The sequence below is a fragment of the Larus michahellis genome, chromosome 3, assembly GCF_964199755.1.
Source record: "Larus michahellis chromosome 3, bLarMic1.1, whole genome shotgun sequence".
NCBI classification, from domain to species: domain Eukaryota; kingdom Metazoa; phylum Chordata; class Aves; order Charadriiformes; family Laridae; genus Larus; species Larus michahellis.
In genome coordinates, this window is record NC_133898.1 from 75,478,259 (window position 1) to 75,498,672 (window position 20,414).

Consider the following 20,414-nt stretch of genomic DNA (forward strand, 5'->3'; position numbering starts at 1 on the left):
TTGAGAAGGTCTGCATGGAGACTACTGCACTCAATAAGCAATTGGACTAGAAGAAAGTTGTCACTGCAACCTGTTTTTTTAGTCAACTGTTTATGTGGGAAGCCCTATTCTGTGTCTGTTTTTATAACTAACACTGTTCATGTGGATAAACTGTTCCTTATCCATCAAGGGTACTCTTACACATGGACCATTAATGCTGTTATGTAAAGGGTGGTCGTTTTACTATTATTGTATTCATCAGATAGCAAGTGTTGCGTAAAATCTGCCAAGCTGGAGTTTGTCCAAAGCACCTTCTTGGGAGGAATGTTGATGTATCCATACCATTCCCCCTCAGAGTTCAAACTTGTCCAGAGACAGATTTTGCATCATTAGGTGGTGATTGCTCATGTGTTGGGTTCATGATTGATCATAAGGCATTATACATGGGAGATTTGCTCAATTAGGAGTCACATCATTTGATCCTGGCATCTTAAGATTTATGTTTTCAAGACTATGAAAGACTCATTAACTTTCTCTTGGCTTTTAAAGGAAAAGTTACATTTCTTTGGCTCAGGTTATCTTTGGAAGGAAGGCACTGTCATAGCTGTTAATCAGCAGCCTGCCAGATATTAAGTCTGTAATATATGGTTGTATTTTTCAAGCATTCATCCAAAGAAATGCCTTCTCTTTCTAAATTTAAAATTCAACAGCAGTTTAAGAGAGAATATTCTGGGTACTCTCATGAACACATCATATATTTCTCCTACATTTTTCCTCCAACTATTCAGGCCATCTAGTTTTAATTTCCCAAACTCTTCCTAGTCCATTTGTGATCCTCCGATAGAAGTTCAGTTCAACATTCAGATTATGTATTCTGTTGCTTTAAATGGTTTAGTGAATGAAAAGTCTGATTTCAGATTTATAATTCTGCTCTTACAGCCACCTTTATATTGCCATGTACAGTTATTACAATTATATATTACTGTTATATACTGTTACTTATTATATACCTGCTTCAGAGAATCAACAATAAGTGAAAGCAAAGAATCATAATGCAAGGATTGGAATATGTATACACAGTGTTGAGGCATGCATAAAAGAACCAAATTTAAGTGGAGTAATTATATTTTATTGCTCTTTTCTTTTCCATCCTCCAGTATTCTCTGTTCAGCATCTGTGCACTTTTCCCTCTGTGAATTCTCTTTCTTCTGTATTGCTGTTCTGAAGTACGCTGTTTGGCCCTCCAAAAGCTGGCAGGTTGGGCTCAGAAAACCATGTGAAAGTTCAAAGCTGGTCTCCATATATCCTCATCTCTTTGATCTGAATTCCTGTAAGTACAAGCTTTCCCAGAGACTTCTTTTCCTTCCTGGTGGCTGCCTGTAAAATGTGAGAATCCTCTTTCACTCTGCATTTCCAAGCTTTCACTTCTGTCTTGAACTAGGAGGTGAAAATATACGTGGAAAAAAAAAAAAAGTCTAGAAAATGTTTTTTAGACATCACACAATATTTCCTTTTCAACTTGTTTAATTTGTATTCAACTCATGCTTGCAATTGTTCCCGTGTTCCAAGACATTTTGTCAGATATCTGACCAATTCTGTCTTCCTTTTCTCCTGCAACATACAAATTCATAAAACTTTCCCAATACTTTTTTTCTGACTCTGTTTTGTATCTTCTACCTCTCTCCTCATTCATGAAATTCCCTTTTCTCTTTTTTCCTAGTCCTGCCTCAATGCTGGATCTCTTTCTCAAAAGGATAGATCTCCTTCTCAAACACTAGATCTTCTTCTCCTTCTCAAGGGTTTCAACTTTTTATTCCTGTTTTCCTTGTATATTCTGTAATGTTTCTTATCCTGGGTTTTTGCACCTCTTTGTCCCCCTCTTTTATATCTTCCTTGAACACCTGCCTGACCATGCATGGAATTACTCACACATAAAGTTTAAATTTTGCTCTCATTCTCATTGTTCAAATCACAGACACAGGGCAGATACATGTCTCATCATGTAGTGGAGCAGCCTCTGCACTGTACATCCTGCCATTGCCCACACAACCACTGCAGCAAGACTGCTACACGTAAACCAGCACACAATATAGTTTTTTTTACTTAGCCCTCATCTTGTGTAGTTTCTGATACAAATGATATGGGTAAAAATAATTACTGCCTTCATGAAAGCCAGGTCTATGTAACAAACACATTTTTTTCCTACAGACCCTAATAGGGAACCAGTCCAGGCGTTCTATAGCACAAAATCACAGTTCTGTAACTCCAGTATCATACCTGTAGGCATCAAAAGGCAGTACAAGGAAATCCAGGCAGTGAGACAGAGACTAAGGAGGAAATGGAGAAAAGCACAAGACAAGTAACGAAGGAGTGAGATTAATCAAGGAATACTTCATTTGCCATTCAGGTGCTTGATTGGTGCCCAAAGCTTCAGGTTAAAATACCATATCAGCCACAGTCATAAATTGGAGGAGACTATTTGTTTAATTTCTCATCAACAACATAAATGTGACACTGCAGAGACTATGTGCTCCTGTTAACATCACCTGATGCAGAAATCTCTGCAGACCACATGGCAGAGAGATGCTCTACTTCCCTCTCTCCTCCACTTCTTCATTGACACCGTAACCAACGCTGGCTTCAAGCATCAGCCTGTAAGAACTAGGAGAATAATGTTTTCTTTCTATATTGTAAACACTTTGGGGCACAGACCTGTAAGTGTCTGATGGCTAATTGGCTAATTTGTGATTTGCTATGTTTGGAGTTTTTTTGTTCGTAGACATAATTTAGCCATAGGTAGACCAAACATAGACTGGAATAAAGTGTTGTATAGTATGTACATATACATGGTGACCTGTTAACATGTATTGCACTGTAGTAGTCAGATGAATGCTACACTACTAAGTTTCTTTTCCCTCAGCTCTTCACAAGATATGATATTTCAGACAATTTGACAGAAACAGGATCCTTTTTTCAAAATTTTCCCTTCAATTCTTTGTTGCTATTTATCATTCTTTAACATTTCAGCTCAGCAGCAGTGAAAGCCTATGTCCCTACTTGCTAAGCTCCATTTCCTCCTACTTTCATTAATTCCAGACAACTAGAATGTTTGTTTAATTGCATAGCATGGCAAATTATGCTAATCAATTCTGTTCGCACCCAACTGGGATGCCTCATGATACATGGATATCTGTAGCTGGTGAAAAATGAAGAGACAGAAGTGGTGAAATTAATTCAATAATTCATCATCCTAGAAGCGTGCCCAAACCAAAACTTCCTCTGCAGACTCCTGTCCAACCTGAAAAGCTTGGGTCTGAAATCCTCTCTGAAACCTTTCCCTCAGGAAGGTTGCTAAACTACAGAAAAGATCTTCAGAGAGTCTGAGCTCTTTAGAAATAATTAGTGGTTTATGTTTGTATTTCCTTTTAGGTGCTTTGAAATAGGAATTGTTCTCACCGTTCTTAGTGGCTGGACAGTTACATTGCCACATGCTGTTCTCTTCTGCAGAAAAATGAATTAATGTACTGGGACAGGTAAGATCTGCAGAAAAACACAGAGGGTAAACAAAGCATATTTGGGTATCATGCTACCTTCCTTTTCAGCCCTCTACTTCTTCTACAGTCCATGAAATCTCTGCACAAGGATCTACCTGTTTCTTTTGTGCCATCATGGGACAGATTCTCCTAAAAGCTATGCTAAGGCACATGGAGGACCGGGAGGTGATTCGAGACAGCCAGCATGGCTTCACCAAAGGCAAGTCCTGCCTGACCAACTTAGTGGTCTTCTATAATGGAGTGACTACATCAGCTGACAAGGGAAGAGCTACGAGTGTCGTCTATCTGGACTTCTGTAAGGCCTTTGACATGGTCCCCCGCAATGTCCTTCTCTAAATTGAAGAGGTATGGATTTGACGCGTGGAGTGTTCAGTGGATGAGGACAGTTGCATCCAGAGGGTGGTGGTCAATGGCTCAATGTCCAGGTAGAGATTGGTGACAAGTGGTGTCCCTCAGGGGACTGTGTCAGGATCTAGTTGAAGATGTCCCTGCTCATTGCAGGGGAGGTTGGAGTAGATGACCTTTAAAGGTCCCTTCCAACCCAAACCATTCTATGACCCCTAGACATTGGTCTTAATCTTTCTGGAGGCTCTTTCAAGGATACAGTAGGATACAATCCAAAATGTAGGAATATAAATACACATTTTAAACAGTCCTTCAGTGAGTACGAAAATATTATTGCTTCCTTATGTAAGTAAAAACATTTTGATCTATGTATGCTGATGTAATTTCTGTGGATTGATAGAAAGATTTGTGACTATAACACTGCCTCAAAGCCAGAGTCTGATAAAAACTCATGAATTAAAATTTATGCTTAAGTGATATATGGTGCAATTCGCCCTGGAATCTTACCTTGGAAACGTATTTCATTTAAAATTTGACATTTTGTGATTCACTTGACAGTTGTATTTACTCCCAGATCCTGCCATACCGTTGTAACAGGTTGAGGCAACAACATTGCATATGAAATCTCCAATGAAAACTTGAAACAAATTTAAAATTTGGAGAAGGGAGGACACTTTTTTATACATACTATGTATATATAATTATTTGGAGCAACAGTCTATTCCAAAAGAACAGAAGAAGCAACTTTTTTCAGCTATTTATTTTTATTTGTATTTTTCCAGGAAACACACCAGTAAGTTCCATACATGCTCACATATTCTTAATATTGGCAAAAGTACAGTATTGCCAAGGGGGCACATTCAGAGGTAAATTGATTTCACTCTTCTAATGGAAAAAATGCATGGTATTCCAGAGTCTTGAAAAAACACCAAAGTGAAGCAGCATCCCTTTACATATGCATTGGAATCATTCCTAAGTGCATAAAGATGCTTAGGTGATTTTTAGTCAGACCAAAAAGTTATATCCAGATGTGAATAAATGGCTATGTGGATTGCTTTTCTATTTGAAAAATGATCTATGTACCACAAAATAATATATACCAGACTGGCCTCCTGGTGTCATCATTGTGATGAATGAACATCATGGGGGAGGAGGAAACTTGCTTTCTTCCTATTTTTCCTTCCATATTTGTAAATTTATATTGAGATGATAAATGAAACTCTGATGCATTTGCTGTTAAGTAGTTTTTGAGAGATACACCCCATTCACTAGCACTGCTCGAAGACATCGGCAATTTCTGGGATAAAATTGTGGCTACATCTGGGCAGCAACTGATGGAGAGTGGAGAGAGAGGCACGGGGCCCTGCTACCTGCCTGCCTTCCTGTTGCACAGCTGCTTCACAGACAACCAAAAGACTGTCAGTGTAGCAGGTTGTGCTTAAAATGCAACAAGTCCTGTGCGCTCCAGGGAGTACTACCCAGACTGCCCGTGCTGGATGACTGCCTGCGTGCATGCAGGGAAATTTGACTTTGAGGGCATCTGTAAAGCCAAGAGCAGGCAGCCTCGGCATGTGAGGAGCTGCACAGCTCCATTGTCTCTCCAGCTCCTGTAAAAAACTTTACATATACTTTCCAAAAGCAGCTTCGTGTAAAAGGCAGAGAGGTAGGTTAACCAAAGCAAACGGAAGTCCTTAAAACCAAGCCAGTGCTGTATTCTGTGATTCTGTGATTACTGGGAACCTCTTTAACTCATGCAGAAAATCTCCACTCCACTGGCTGGCATATTGTTACAAGAATTTTTTCCCGTTGCCCATTTTCCTCCATGTTCTTAAGAAATATCTTTTACCTGCATGTGTGAAATAAAAATGGCACAGCACTGCTACATGCATCCAATTAAGCTCTGACTCCTTAACAGAGCCTCAGAAGCAATCTCAGTAACCCTAACAGTTTTTCTGACCCAGACATGTGTGGATGGGGACGTGTGTTTTTCACTTTCCCTGTCATTAGCATATCAAAAGATAGAACCAATATATTACCTTCTTAAAATTATACTTTTGTGTGGGTGTATCTTTCCTGATGTGAGAAAGGTTGATTTACACACCTCTTATGCAGACTAGTGATGTTTCTAAAGGAGAATAGAAAACCATCATGCTAAAGGGAAAGATCATGGCTTTTTCTTCCCTCTACTGTTGCGGTAGTCAGGAGAAGACAGGCCTGAGTTTGTCTTAGGAAGAAAACTACTCATCCAGATACAAGACTTCATGCTTGTGAGGCCAAATGAAGTTAGAAGTAAAGGAACTGAAGGAGTGGGGAAAAACAATGTAGGACTCATTTCTCAGATTCCAATGATGAAGGATGCTTTTAGCTATGTTTGCATTACTTGTGGGAACTGAAATGAAGTACTTGTGACTTCTGTTGTAGCTACCAGCACATGGTTGGAAAAGGACATTAGTGAGGTATACCAGTGTGTTTGCAAGCTTTAATGAAATACTACAGAGAGAACTTCCAAAGCCTTTGGCTTCCAGATAATTCAGATGATTTTGTTTCCTTTTTGGCAGTCTCACAGAAAGACGGGAGAGGAAGTGCTACAGTATCATCTGGGCTGTATATGTCCGTCTGCACAGGAGTCTCTGGTGACAAAAGGTCATGAAATACCCAAACTGAGGATTTCCTTCTTTTTTTCTTTCCCCTTTTTTTTCATAATACATAATATCTTGTTTATGGTGGACTTTGCATACGTTTTTTTTAAAAGGATGCCCTGGAAACCCTTACAGATTTTAAATTTGAAAGAAACTATTTGCAAATACCTGCAGCAGGTATATTTGGTACACCTCCCACACTTCTTCTCCAGCAGACTATTCCAAATTTTCCAAATATTTCAGGGAATAATCTCAACCACCTCCAAGAACAGTAATCCAACAGCAGTATGGAAAACAGATGCCTGAACTCCGAAAGCACTTTCAGAATGATCACCAGTCCTGTCAGCTATCTCAAAAGTGGGAAGGAGATAATTTTGACTGTCATTGATAATAAGAACAGTTGGAAGAACAAAAGGCATTTTAAATCAGCACTTCAGCACAGCTCCCTTATTCCCAGCACTAAAATAATTGGTGTGATGCACATATCACGCACAAAAGGCCTGAGACAGACTCCCTCAAATTAATTTTCCCTGAGGCTTTGGTCTATACCAATTACATAGCATTCCTTCTCTTAACAGGTCTAGCTGAAGAAAACTTGTGGGCCAGGGTAGTAATCAAAACCTTTTGGTGGTTTGCCCAGTTCACCTCACTCAGCCAAGATGTACTCCTTTACATCCAGGGCATCAGGCCAAGGTCTTTCTCTGCTGTTTTTAATGACTAGCCTCAACACCATTACTGAGACACCTGGCTGGAGTGAGCAGGGGCTCTGGAGTTCACCAAAACTTTCTCAAAACTTTCAGTAGGCAAAGACCCAAAAAAGGTGTTTTCCCCACTCAGGAAAGAGCGCTGAAGAAGCTCATAGCACCACTTTCTTTTGTTCCTGCCCCAAATCAGCACTGAGTGCCCTGTACGTGACCTGAAACAAGTCATTTAATCCGTCTGTGCTTTGCTTCCACATCTGTAAACTGGAGATAATCCTTCTCCACTTCTCCAGGCAGCTTGGAAGATAAATTCATTAATTCTTGGGAGCTGCTCAGTACTTTGACAAATTGGGCTTTCTGCATGCAAGCACTTACGAAAAATTTCTGCTCCTGAAGTAACCCTTCTTCTATCTGACAGCTGAAAGATATAGGTTTGAACATACTAATCCACTGGGCCTTAAGACTTTAATCCTCCAAAGTCACCCTAGTGATTATTATGCCTGGTTGAGCATCAGAACTGAACAAACAAATGTTGAATAAAGTCAGCCTGCCAAAAGATTTCATTTCAGACATTTAGGTTTTGTTGGGGTTCCCCCCCGCCCCCCAGTCTCTCTGAAGAAAAGGAAAACAAGCTGATTGAATATTAAGACAGCTGCCAGACTTGGTTTTTACCACAAATACCATGAAATAGCAGCCAGGGAACTCAAAATCCAAACATCTCTCTGCTGTTGGGGAGGCAGGAAAATGAACAAGAACAAAGAGGAGGAACAAAGAGCATTTGAGGACAGAGAAAACTGTGATAAAGGTGGTCTTGGTCAGGTCCATTAAAGTATTGTGCATCTTCACAGGCAGCAAGCTCTAGCACAAGGCTGGTGCATGGGTAACATTAATTGCCACTGCGTATGTACAGTAGACACCAGAACCATGTTGGTGGTGTGTTTCCTGCTACTTCTTTTTGTTTTAACATTTACTTTGAATGACTTTTGCCGTAGTGTCCTGCAGAGATGCACAGAGAGGAACATGCTTAAATAGACATTGGAAATTTTGTTCCTATGAAGAAAATACTGCTATGGGATGGGCAGATCTGTGAGTCAGTCTTGTCTGAACCCCAGAGGTGTAATGAGATTTGGATGGGATATATTTTAGCCATACTGTCTGCTTGATGATTGTGACCGTAGAAACATATAACTAGACCAACAAGGACAATTGATTTCCCACATTTCTGTATGTACCTTCCTCTATATTATCTTGCCAGATATTACTTGTGATTTGTATAAATTTCATCACTCGCTTTTATAGGTCTGTGAAATAGAACCATGTTTCAAAGTTTTGTAATTGAAAAGCAAATATTTTAAAACATAATTCTCTGGAAATATAGTACTGTTATTCAGGAGAAAGCATTTTGTAGCAACCAGCGGAGCACTCAGAAAATACAAATCAGCATGTACCTTTAGGACTAGAACTAAGTGAGCAACATTCTTTGTGTTTATCTTCCATCCTGATACCTATAAGAAGTCATACTCATCACCTGCTTTTAACTTGACTGTATCACTTTGAGGTTCAACACTAAGTTCACATTTGTGGGTGGATCTAAAGTTTACAAGTTTGTTGTGATTCTAATCAGCAACATACTGTTCAAGTACTATTTATGAGAACTTGTTGATATGGAAAATGGGGCTGGAAATATTGTAAAAACACACTCAGTCTGGTATGGAAACAACTTCCAAGAAGCTATTTTTGAGCAATTTCCACTTCTTGTCTTGCCCTTAAACAGGAAACAGTAAGAATCATAACAGTAACTATGTTTAAGTTCTTAAGCTTTTTAAAACCTTGCAAACAAGTTCAAGTTTCTGGCACAGTTACTGGGAGATTCTTATTAAATTCTGATAAATTTTACCATCCTCATCTTTTGCTTTCCTCACCAAGAATACCTCTAAACTCAAAGGTGTTTTCAGCAGAAGGGTTTTTTAAAAATCTTTTTAGAAAGACTATGATCCTGTCTGAGACAATCCTTTGGCAGCAAAGGATTTCTATCAGTTCTCCGCAGTTGAAGAATTTGGCTGAGAGGTCCTTGTCTGATGGTTTCTTCAACATATATACATGAATCATAATGTTTCCCATTGTCCCGAAGCTGCAAAGAATTGTCCAGCAAATTAATCTCCTCATTTGTAAGTGCTCAGGATTTTACATCAGGATGGGATGGATGATTGTTCAGATTAATAGAAGGAACTCTGTATTGTGCTTCAAATATACAGTTAGTCCAAGTGAGTGCCAGTAACGCTGTGGGTGTGACGTGTTTGTCTTATCTGTCCTTGGCTGATAATAAAGGAACAGACAACTAACGAGCAGAATAGTTGTTATGGGGTGGGGAAATAAAAAAAAAAAAAAAGCTGCAACTTTCCTTTTGTCAGATAAGGGAAAAGAATAAAAAAAAAAGCATCTTGCACCTGAAATTACTATTAGCAGGAGAAAAAGTAAAAGACGCTTTTTCTTTTGTTGTTCAGCATGTTCTACTTGTTTTGCTGGAGAAATCATTTTGTCAGCTAATTGTGTTTCTAACAATAGCTGATGCAGCGCATGGGAAGCTGGGCTACATGTTCACAGCCCTTGTGCCTGCTCAGGATGTCCACCGTGTGCAGGCGGCCTTGCAAGCTTTCCTTACAGAGGGGGTTTCTGCCGGTGACCTTCGCAGATCTCATGCTGGGCTATTTTTGTTGGTGGGGTTAATTTAGGATATAAACCGGAAAGGAACTTGTTACCACAAGGAAGGAAAAATATAACATAACCTTTGTGGAAGTTTTATCTGTGTCCGTATCTCAAAGTCATAAAACCTAATCTGACTGAGATATGCATGAGAAAAAAAACAACATTTAAAATTTACAGCAAACAATCTCCTCTTTTTCTTTTGTCCTTCTCTCTTTTTCCTCTTCTCTTGCAAGTGAATTGGGTTTCTCTAAATGTCTTCTCCTTACTCCTCCCTTACTTAGTTCAAGTGTATGGGCAGATTTGTGTTTTATTTAGGAGGCAGTATTTTATTTAACTGATGGACTTCGGTAGAAAAGGCAAAATTTTTAAAAAACTTCTTAAAACACTAAGAATTGAAGTAATCCCTTGTTCCCTTTCTCTGCTTTTAGATATTTACCGCAAGCCACTGTGGATGGATTACAGTGATGAAACTATATGTGCCTCACAGTACCGTTACCTTAGTTAATTGAGGAATATGAAAGGACTGACAGTAGTGCTTATGGTCTTCTGTTAGCTGCAAGGAACTACTGCTACTTGTACAGACATACACACATATACGTGTGTGTATGTGTATATATATATACACACACATACATGCATGCAATTATTTGTTCTTTGATGTTAAAACAAGATGTTTTAATTCCCCAGGAAAGGACACTTCCTCCAGATGCGCACACTTTTCAAGACAGAAGTCTAGAGGATGGTGCAGAGTGGGGAAGGGAGGAATGCTGTTTGGCACCTGCTTTCTGCACAGCTAAACAACAGGATTTCTCAACACCATGGCACCATAGCACATTTCGGAAATACTAAAAATCTACAATGAGGATGTTTCCGCTGGAATTTGAGAGCTCAGCACAGAGAAGTGAGAAGAGTTTGGGCAGTCCGGGACTGAAGTAAGCCTTTAATTACCAAAGCTTTTCAGAATTTTAGGACGAGTACGCTATTAGTCTTATTTTTCTGGAGAGATGAATGCATACCAACACTAGACTGGAAAACAGTCTCCCCACTTTTTTGAAGTGATCTGATCTGTGTCTTTCATAATATCTCTGTCACACTATCAGACCTCCCTTAAAGAAAACCAGTGATGGGGAATCTGCTACATCTCAAACAAGCCAGCTCAAAAGAAACAGTGGCTAATTATTATTATTAATTTCTCAGTGAAGCTAAGGAAGCAATCTTTTAATCATACTCTGTATCAACTGAAAAAAACCCACACCTGAGTCTAACATCTTGCCATTCCTTTCTCAGTAGCATAAGCATTGTTATACTTCTTTTCTTGGTTTTGTTTATTGGCTTTGAAGTAAGGGTAACAGAGCTGGAAACAGATAGCAGTAATGGTCTCAGTAATATCCTATTAAGAGATAATATTATCTGCTACTTTTTCAAGGTATTCATTTGTTTATACATCCAAAACTGATGTTTTCCCTCCAAGTGTTGCTGTCTCTGTAGGAGCTCATGTTTAATGTGTTACCTACCAAGGAACATGAAATCTATTTCAGCCTCACTTCTTTGCAGAAAGCAAACTCTTCTATACATGCTGTTCCTAGATGAATGACCATGCATTTCATTGTGCTAAACTGTTTATTGTACAACTGAACCTACTTTATCAGGTTAGTTTGATTGCTAAGTGCCACTGATATGAAGAAATGTGAACTCTACAAAATCACTCAGGGTAGAACTCATCTTGTCAAACTTAGTCTAATTAAAAACTGGCCATCCTGGCTGCATTAGCCACCTAGGCTCAAGAGAGAGAAACAAGCCATTCCTAACAGTAATTCATGTTTAGGACAAACACGATAAATGACAACTTGCAAATGCCTGATTTTCCTGCATTTGTGTGAAGGCAGATGATGTGATTTTTTTGGACTTCACTCCTAACTTATAAGGGTCAAAATGGATCAGATGATCCCAATTTTAAAACTTCTGCCCTTGTCCATTACAATTCTTCTGACAGTTTGTCTTTCTGAACCATTCCAGGAACTTCTCCTTCTGTCTCTCTCCTACCCTGAAGGTAATAATACTGATGGAGTAGTAATTTTAGATATTTTAATAAGACCAGTGATACTGCATTGCACTGCCAAGACCAATATTCATGTGGAGATGCTATGTTTTCTCTTCTGGTATCATGCGCTCTGGGTTTCTCTTTGTGGTTTCTCGGAATATATTTTTTTTCTGTATTTTTACAAAATGTAAAGTGAAGTTTATGTTTATGAATAGAGTCTTGGAAACCAGAAATATTTATCTCAGAAGAAGTCCAGTAAGGGCAGCAAGAGGACAAGTGAACATTGTTCTGAGGGTAACCCTGAAGGATCCCACACGCCTGGGAGAGTGAGCAGTTCTGATTTTTGCAGTGGTAGATCTCAAGCGGGCTCGACAGTGAGATGCATCTTCGAGAACTTTCTCCACCTGGAATTCAGCTGACTCTATATTTCTCTCATAAATTGCAACAGCTCTTAGAAGATGATAGAAAAAATTTTTAATCAGTGGTAGTCCGGGCCAAATTTGAAGATATGACCAAGAGTAGAGAGGCTTCCTTTCCCACATATTTTTTGCATCCTGAAGGTTTGAATGAAAAAAATCATATTACACAAAAAACAAGACCTAGGCCAAAATCTTCCCACTTACAACTAGGCAAACCTCATTGACTTCCTAGCCAAAACCCAGTGCTGTGAGACCCAAACCATAAGACTCTAGCAGCAGAGAAAATAGGAAGGTCATGTATTTATCCACAGACCACTGATTTCCTAATTTTATACTCAGTATCCTAGATTATGAGACAACAACAATGCCGTCCAAGCCTCTTTGGTTGTGAATGTATTATCAACTGCATATCACACATATACTTTAGATATTTTGTAGGGAAACATAACATTTTTTTAAACTGTCTTTTTGAATGGTATGCTGAAAGAGCTTCTGTAGATGTAAAAATGAAGTGGGTCTGAATTTGATCAAGGCTTTGGGATTTTTTTTCAAGGAAAACTGATACTGTGATTAAAGCAATGGACTGGTATTCTCTCACAAAATTTCCAGTTTCTTCTAATAGTACTTTTAAAAAGTCATTTAATTGCAGAGGCAAACCTTTAATAAAGGGAGTCAGGGCACTGTAACAGTATAGCAAAACCTATAAGGCAGTCTCCCAGCTCCAGGAGTAGAATTATTTCTGCTGAGATATCTTACTTTTATAGATGGTTATATGACATATCTCTCAGCGGAAGGAGAGAGGCTTCTGCACTGAGATACTCAGCAGCCATGGCTAGGAGCTGCAAGGCTTCAGAGAGCCAGTAGGAAGTGTTGAGAGAGATGCCGATTTGAAATTTCCTCTCCAGATTGACTTGAGTACATGTTTCAATGCCGTAATTAAGCAGGATTTATAAAAATTTGGCCTTCACAGTCTAAAATGGCTTCAGTTTATCTATCTCAACTACAGTTTTCTATCAGGACTCTTTGTATATTCTGCATCAGACCACTGCTGGAAAAATCAGATGTATTCTACAGAGCAAAATCTCCCTTTTCTGTCTGCGTGTCTGGGGCACAGAAATACTGCTTTTCTGTTTTCACATTGGTCTGACTTGCCCTGGAGATATGAGCAGTATTTTCACACAACAAATCTCATAGGCTTTTAGTATGGTCACTATTTTGGTGCCTTGTACTGCAGACTCAAACCTCCACAGGGTAGGAAACACGCAGAGACCAGGGGTGTAAGGTGTTGGAGGTGCTCTCCACTTGTCAGCAACTATCCTGACCCCTGTCATCTTTGAGTGGAGGTAGCCATCTGGGTAGTCAACCTAGAAAATGAGAGGTGTTACTGATCCATTCAGTAGGGAGGACGTAAGAAATTTTTCTTCCCTGAAATTTTAGGCAAGGTTATCCTAAATCTCTTTGCTGGATCTGGGGTCTCCACTAAGGACACTTAGGCACACAAGTCATGTGCTGAACCACAGTGTTTTAGTTCCCTGAAGTAGATGGTCTGTGGACACCTAGACATCTAGTTGCCCGTGGCTGTGGTGCACTGAGCTTAGTGACTGAGTTGGTCCCTTCCCATCCTACGTTCCTAGAATAGCATGTGAGCATAAGAGCAGGATTTCCTTTCTTCCATGCCTTTGTGGTGCCTACTTAGTTTCAAGGGTTTTTCACAGCAGACGTCCTTTGCATGTTTGCACCATTTCTGGCGTGAGGCTTCAGTCATGGCTGCTGCCTGAGGCATTACCATAATGTAAATAAAAAGATGATCCTGACGTTTCCTGGAAATCTCTCCTCAGCATCTGCGTGCACAAGTAATGCACAATTTACTTTATATCACAACACAGCCTGATCCGTACACGTCTTGACAAGCTCAGTTTCTGCAGTGTGACCTCTACCTCCGAACAGACCTCGGGCCTTCACCACCACATTAGCCCACCTCTAAGAAACATGTTACACACCATTAAAGGCTTAGCAAAAATAACAACTGTCATGCGCCAGGCCTTATCTTGTGGACATCAGCACATGAAAGGAGAAGAACCCACCCAACATTAGGCAACCTTCTCCGTGTGGGAGGATGAGAGTGGCAAGATGGGGTCACCGGCTCGGCACACACACAGCGACAGGAAGAAAATTCAGCAAGTGCAGCGCTCCCGGCCCGGCCAGGCACGGAGAACACAAGCCTCGAATCAAGATGCCAGTCAACGCTGCCTCCCTTTGATGTCATGCAAGATGGGAGGCATCAGCCACAGGTATGCAAACATGAAAGTCGAGCGCCATCAATCACAAGGGAGCAGCTGCCTCGGCAAACCAGACAGAGCGTGGGTTTCCATTTGGCTAAAACAAAATCTGAGAGAAAAGAAATAACTGCAGATGTACCTAAGTCACAGCTGAACTCTTCACTGCGAAAGAAGGGACAGAAAACACAGAAAAATGACAGCTTTCAGATGCAGATTTTATTGAGAGTAGTTATTACAACAAAGCTGTGGGTAGGGAAAGGGAACGATATTTGCTTTTCTATTGCCTTCCTGTAAGTTTCTCTGAGACTTTATTTGTCATAGCAAGCAACACGCTTTCTGAAAAGCTCCACACATTTGCTCTGCAGATGTAGCTTCCATTTTTATTATCACTTGAGATTGGTTTGTCTGCATCTCTTTGTTATAAGCATTAAGACTTAGATCACGTCACTCCCCAGGGCTGGGAAATATGGATGTCTTTTGACATCATTTTGATGATTTTCCTGGGACTTTCTGGACCCGCAGTGCAGATGTGGAGGGTTCCACATGTGCTACAAATGATAGAGTGAGGTAAGGAGTGGATGGAAACCTGCCTGACATTTCCCGGTCCCTCTGCCTCGGCTGGCAGAGCCACTGCTCTGCATTACGCCGCACTTTAAACAGAGATGCCACAAAGCCATCATTCATTTGGCTGACTTCTTTTCTTTACCTCAGGCAGCACCTGGTCCAGGAAAGCTCTTCAGATTAGGCTTACCTTTAATAGCTGAAAGGTCCGTAGGACTACTTATAACTCAGCATGTACTACAAGTCTGGCAAAATCCCTTTGCGAGAGACAGTTCCACTGGGCTTGTGTTTACACAGGTGTGTTTTTCTGAAAGTGCCCATAGACTGTGATATGGTTATGGAGAACCGTGTCTTCAATGAGTCAGGCCCTGACAGCGAGCCTATTGGGCTAGTAATTTCAATGGATGAGTTAAGACAAGTTGGAGTGAAGAATAAAAATATCCTGTCCTCTATCCATTTAGTGTCTTCTCAGAAGCGTAAGGTTGTAATTAAAGTTTTACTTTAATGCTGTATTATTCTGAGTAGCTAATGCTTTCAGCAAGGCAATAACTGGGCAATAAACATCGTGTAGGTGATGCACAGAATGTGTACGTGTAGCACTAAATATCAACACCATGTTTTTTCAGGAAAAAATTTTCACTAGAAGAAGAATATCTATTTTCTCTGTGTAAATTTTTATAGAATGTCTGCATGAGAGGTCTAAAACCAGGTGACAAAATAACTCGTGATATATGTTAGCATCATCAGCTGAGACTTGGATCCCTCTTTCTGCATCCATTCTTGTCTAGGGACCCCTTCCCTGCTTCGCACCATCTCCCCTTTGTGTAGGACAGCAGAGAGAAGCCAGACAGAGACTGAAACACTCCAATCAAAGACTTCTACAGTATTAAGATCACATTTACAGCTGTTTCAAATCACAGCAGCCCGTCTACCCAGCGACACAGACCACAGAGAGCACACGAGTCTGCCTTCTTTCTCTTCACTGGTGCCCCATTGACAACTCGGTCGAATGCAACTCGGCTTCACGCTTCCTTTCAAAAGCCCTGAGCAGGACTGGCTTCAATTACCGAGTGCACTTCATACTCCCACATCACTTACGTCCTGCTGGAAGGACGAACTCGTCAGCTTCAAGTAAATATTGCGAGTGCAGGAAACAAAGCTTCCCGAAGGACAGCCCATGACCCTGGAGCTCACTCCTCGAAAGGCACGAATGACCAGGAGCGACTGTGCCAGGCAAAAGGCAGCAAGATCTTTCACTTTGTCCCACAGCTGCAGCAGGGGATTGAGGAAAGAAGCAGCTGCTCAACTAAACCAATAAGAAATGCACTGCAGTGTGGGGAGCCCTACGCTTCCCTCATAGGTAAATACAGGGAGTGGTTAATATAGCTTGTCCTTGATTGATAGTGGCCAGTCATGTGGATAAAATAAAAGGCAGGGTTTTGCTGGGTCTGAGAAGTGTTCAGCATTTCATAAGACTGCACATTTTATGTGTTACCAGTTCATCTGAGGTTAGATGCACATGCCTGCTTGCAGTTTTTGCTTACCGGGCTCCCTTACTGTGCCTAATGATTTTTCCTGTTCCCTTAATTCTCAGTAGTAGCACAGAGTAGATAAGACTCAGGTGCTATAATATATTTTTATTTTAAGTGGGTAAAACAGGTCAATTCCTTTTTAAAATGTACCTTCTAAAGCTGTCAGGTTTTAAAAATACTTGGTTTCATCTTTTTTTCGTTATACTTGTTCCGTTAAGTATATACCGATGAATTACCCTAATGGCGCATTACTGTTATTTATGCCCTTGAAACTGGCTTGAAGTCCAAATTCCTTTATTTTACAAAGAAAACAGACTATTATTTATGATGTTGTAGGCTGTTGTTTTAATACTTCGCATTAGATCTGTTATTCCAAGGAGTAAGGCTATTTATGTACTTTTTCCGCATTTAAGGAAAACAAATATATCTTTTAAGCTGGGCGCTTTTAAGGATAAAATTCTCTTGTGTGCACATATAAGAAAAGGCTCCAAACCAGCAGAGATTGTTCTGTCCGTAGAACAGCACAGTCCTACAGCTGGTTACATTTTAGAACAAAATAGGGCAAGTACTTCCACGACTATGCAGATCCTTTAGCAGTAAGCAGCACAGAAGAGCGTGGGTTACTATAAAAGCAGTCTGGAGAGTGGTGCCCTCTCCACCCATTGCTTGCTGGTGTCAGTGGGATGGTTTTTCCCAACTTCTGTGACAAGCACCTGGGAAAAGCACGCAGCTTAATTATGAATTGAAAAATGTGCTGTTTCTAACTGTTCTTGAACATTTGTTCACATTTAAATACACCGTAAATAATGAGCCGTAATATTCTATTTTGGGGATTTGCTTTTTAGTGAAAATACAACATATTTCAACATCCAAAAGCAAATACTAACACCACCATGCCCCACCCACTCCCCCCTCCTCTACAAAGCATAACGTTTTCCCGGTCCCCTTTATTAATGACATAGTAAACATGTATGACACTGAACATCTTTGGAACTGAATCCAAAACATATAGAATCATAGAATATCTCAAGTTGGAAGGGACCCATAAGGATCATTGAGTCCAACATAATTGCATTGTACCCAAGCATAAAGAAACTTTACCACATAACCTTATTTACATGCTTAAATACGAGGTATGCCTTGCAGTGCAGTCTAGGTGGGTAGCTGCTTTCACTGCTGAGCCAAATTCTCCTTATATTTTACCTCTTTTTGGAACACTGGGCTTTTTTGGTAGAAATATCTGGGACTCATTAATAAAGATTGTACAAGAACACATAAATCCAGCTTCCTTTAACCACACACAGAGGCAAATGGTTTTGTTAAATAGTAATTGTCATTTCAGAGGAATTATGATTTAAGATGCATTATGTCATTTTTTTTCATGTTGTGCCATTTGGTCTGTGATCAGTGAAGAGGCCCCATGCTTTCTATGGAATCAATTAACCCTGAAGACCGGCCATAGTTCTAACCTCAGGCTCTGATAGAAACCACTAGATTTCTTCTTTAGCCACCTCAAAAGTAATGTGTGACTTGAAACATACAACCCTGTGAGCCAACTGGCCGAGAGAGTATGACTCCCTCCATCTCTCCATTTTCATTGCTACGTGAGATACCTGGATACCTGGAGCACAGCATGTGACAGTAAATAACAGATGTAGGAGGTGGCCTGGCAGACGGCTTTGTCTCTCTTAACACAATGAGACAGAAAACAGAAGTGTATGCAAGGTGTTACGCTGAGCTAAATCAGTGAAATTCCCCAGCCCAGAGCAAAAAAAAGTAGCTTAAAATATGCAGTGAGCCAAATACACTCCATCAAGGCCACCAAATGAAATTTTAGCTAAGGGTGTTGTCTAAATACACAGAAAGGCATAAAGATATAAAGAAATAATCTTGCCAAAAATTACGAACCCGTACCTGAAAAACATTTCCACCCTCACCCCCCCAGTATCACGTTATATGTTTTAACTAAACTGTTTCTGTTTTTTCAGTTCTCTTTTCTCCTCCCTTAAAACTCTCCAATTTTTTTAGCATGGGTTTGTTTCCCATCCTGGCAAACAGCATGTAAGGGGAACCTGGGTATTATTTCTGTCTTTATTGATTTTATACAAAATAACAGTGTTCCAGGAGACCTACCCAACTATTTGAAAACATCACTTAAAAAAATCCAACCACTGAATTTCCACAAGTTGTTGCAAAATACAATCAAACAAATGTAAAAAGAAAAAAGAGACTAAAAATCACCCTTGCCTCACCACACATCTCCCACTCTGTTCCCCCTAAAGCCAGGGGAAATCATTAGAGTTTTGCAATTCTCTTGAGAGGGAAAATAGATGTGGTTGCCTTCAGACAAAAGACAAAATACGTTCCAGACGAGTGTCCATCCAAGCCCATGGCTTGGTAGCAGTCTGATAGTTTCTAAGCTATGCAGGTTCCAGCCTGTGAGCTTTATCTAATTGCTGTGATGACAGATTCACACTGGAAAAGAAAGAGGTGGTCGTTTGCGCAGATGGTTCCATGCCACTAAGCCAAAGCCAAAAAAACTCCTCCACAAACCAGCAGACCCGTGACTTTTAATCTCAGGGTTCAAGGACACTGTAACTCTATAGCCCTGTTCACAGCTGGAGGAAATGAGAGTTTGGTATGGAGAGGAAAGCATAATGCTGTCCACAGCTCACAGCCTGCTCAGCTGATGGGCTGGGAACTGCTGGAGACCATGGCAGTCTCATTGCAACTCCTCCTTCTGCACACTCACAGAAAGATGCACCCTCAGCAAGTGGGTGTCTATTTTTTGTACTTCACCCACTTTGAGTAAATGCTCGCTGTAGCTCATTTTTGATTTACCATCTTTAGTAGCTTAGCCAAGTTTTGAAGTTAAGTTATTGTTTATTTGCTTTTCTGTTAGGGAGTGTTCTTTCTAATTATTTATTTTGTAAATTTTAAAGTGTGCATCCATTTAATCATTATATAAGAATGGTTGTCTTCTAGATCTCTTATATGTCTTCTGTCCAAGAGTTAATCCTCATAGACATTAAACAAGTTTAAATATACCACAATGAGAGAAGCATTTTGATTTCAGAGGGACAAAATTAGCTGTAACATCGTAAACAGAAACCAGGGTGGAACACAGCAGGAAAAGGATATCATGGACTTGTGATTTGGTTGAATCTGACAAAGGTCAGTACAGGTGTGACTGAAATCACCTGTGTCCTGATATGTGAGCTGCAGATTACAATTAAAAATTAATTTGACTCTCAATTCACAAGGAAAAGGAAGCTGAGAGTGAGGAGTGCAGCATGTGACTGTATACATTACTTGCAAGTTTGGAGTCCAGAGGGTTTGGCACCTACAAACAGATTTAAGTATAGCTGGAATTTGACAAAAATATTGATTTTTTAATGAGAAATTATATCTCCGTTTCATTTGTATCCCATTAACAATGCAAAATAAATCCTTTGTGGTTTTGTAATCCAAGTAATGCTTTTTCTTCTTAACTTAGGGGAGTTTGTTGTTGTTCATTAATATATTTTTATTCAGAATATTTTATGGTTCCCATATCACTGATTCCATTGACATTTATGTGAAAATATTGTTTTATTTATAAGTGGTTTTGTTGATCAAATCTTCCCCCTTTTTCCACAGAAGCAGCCTCTAAGAAGAG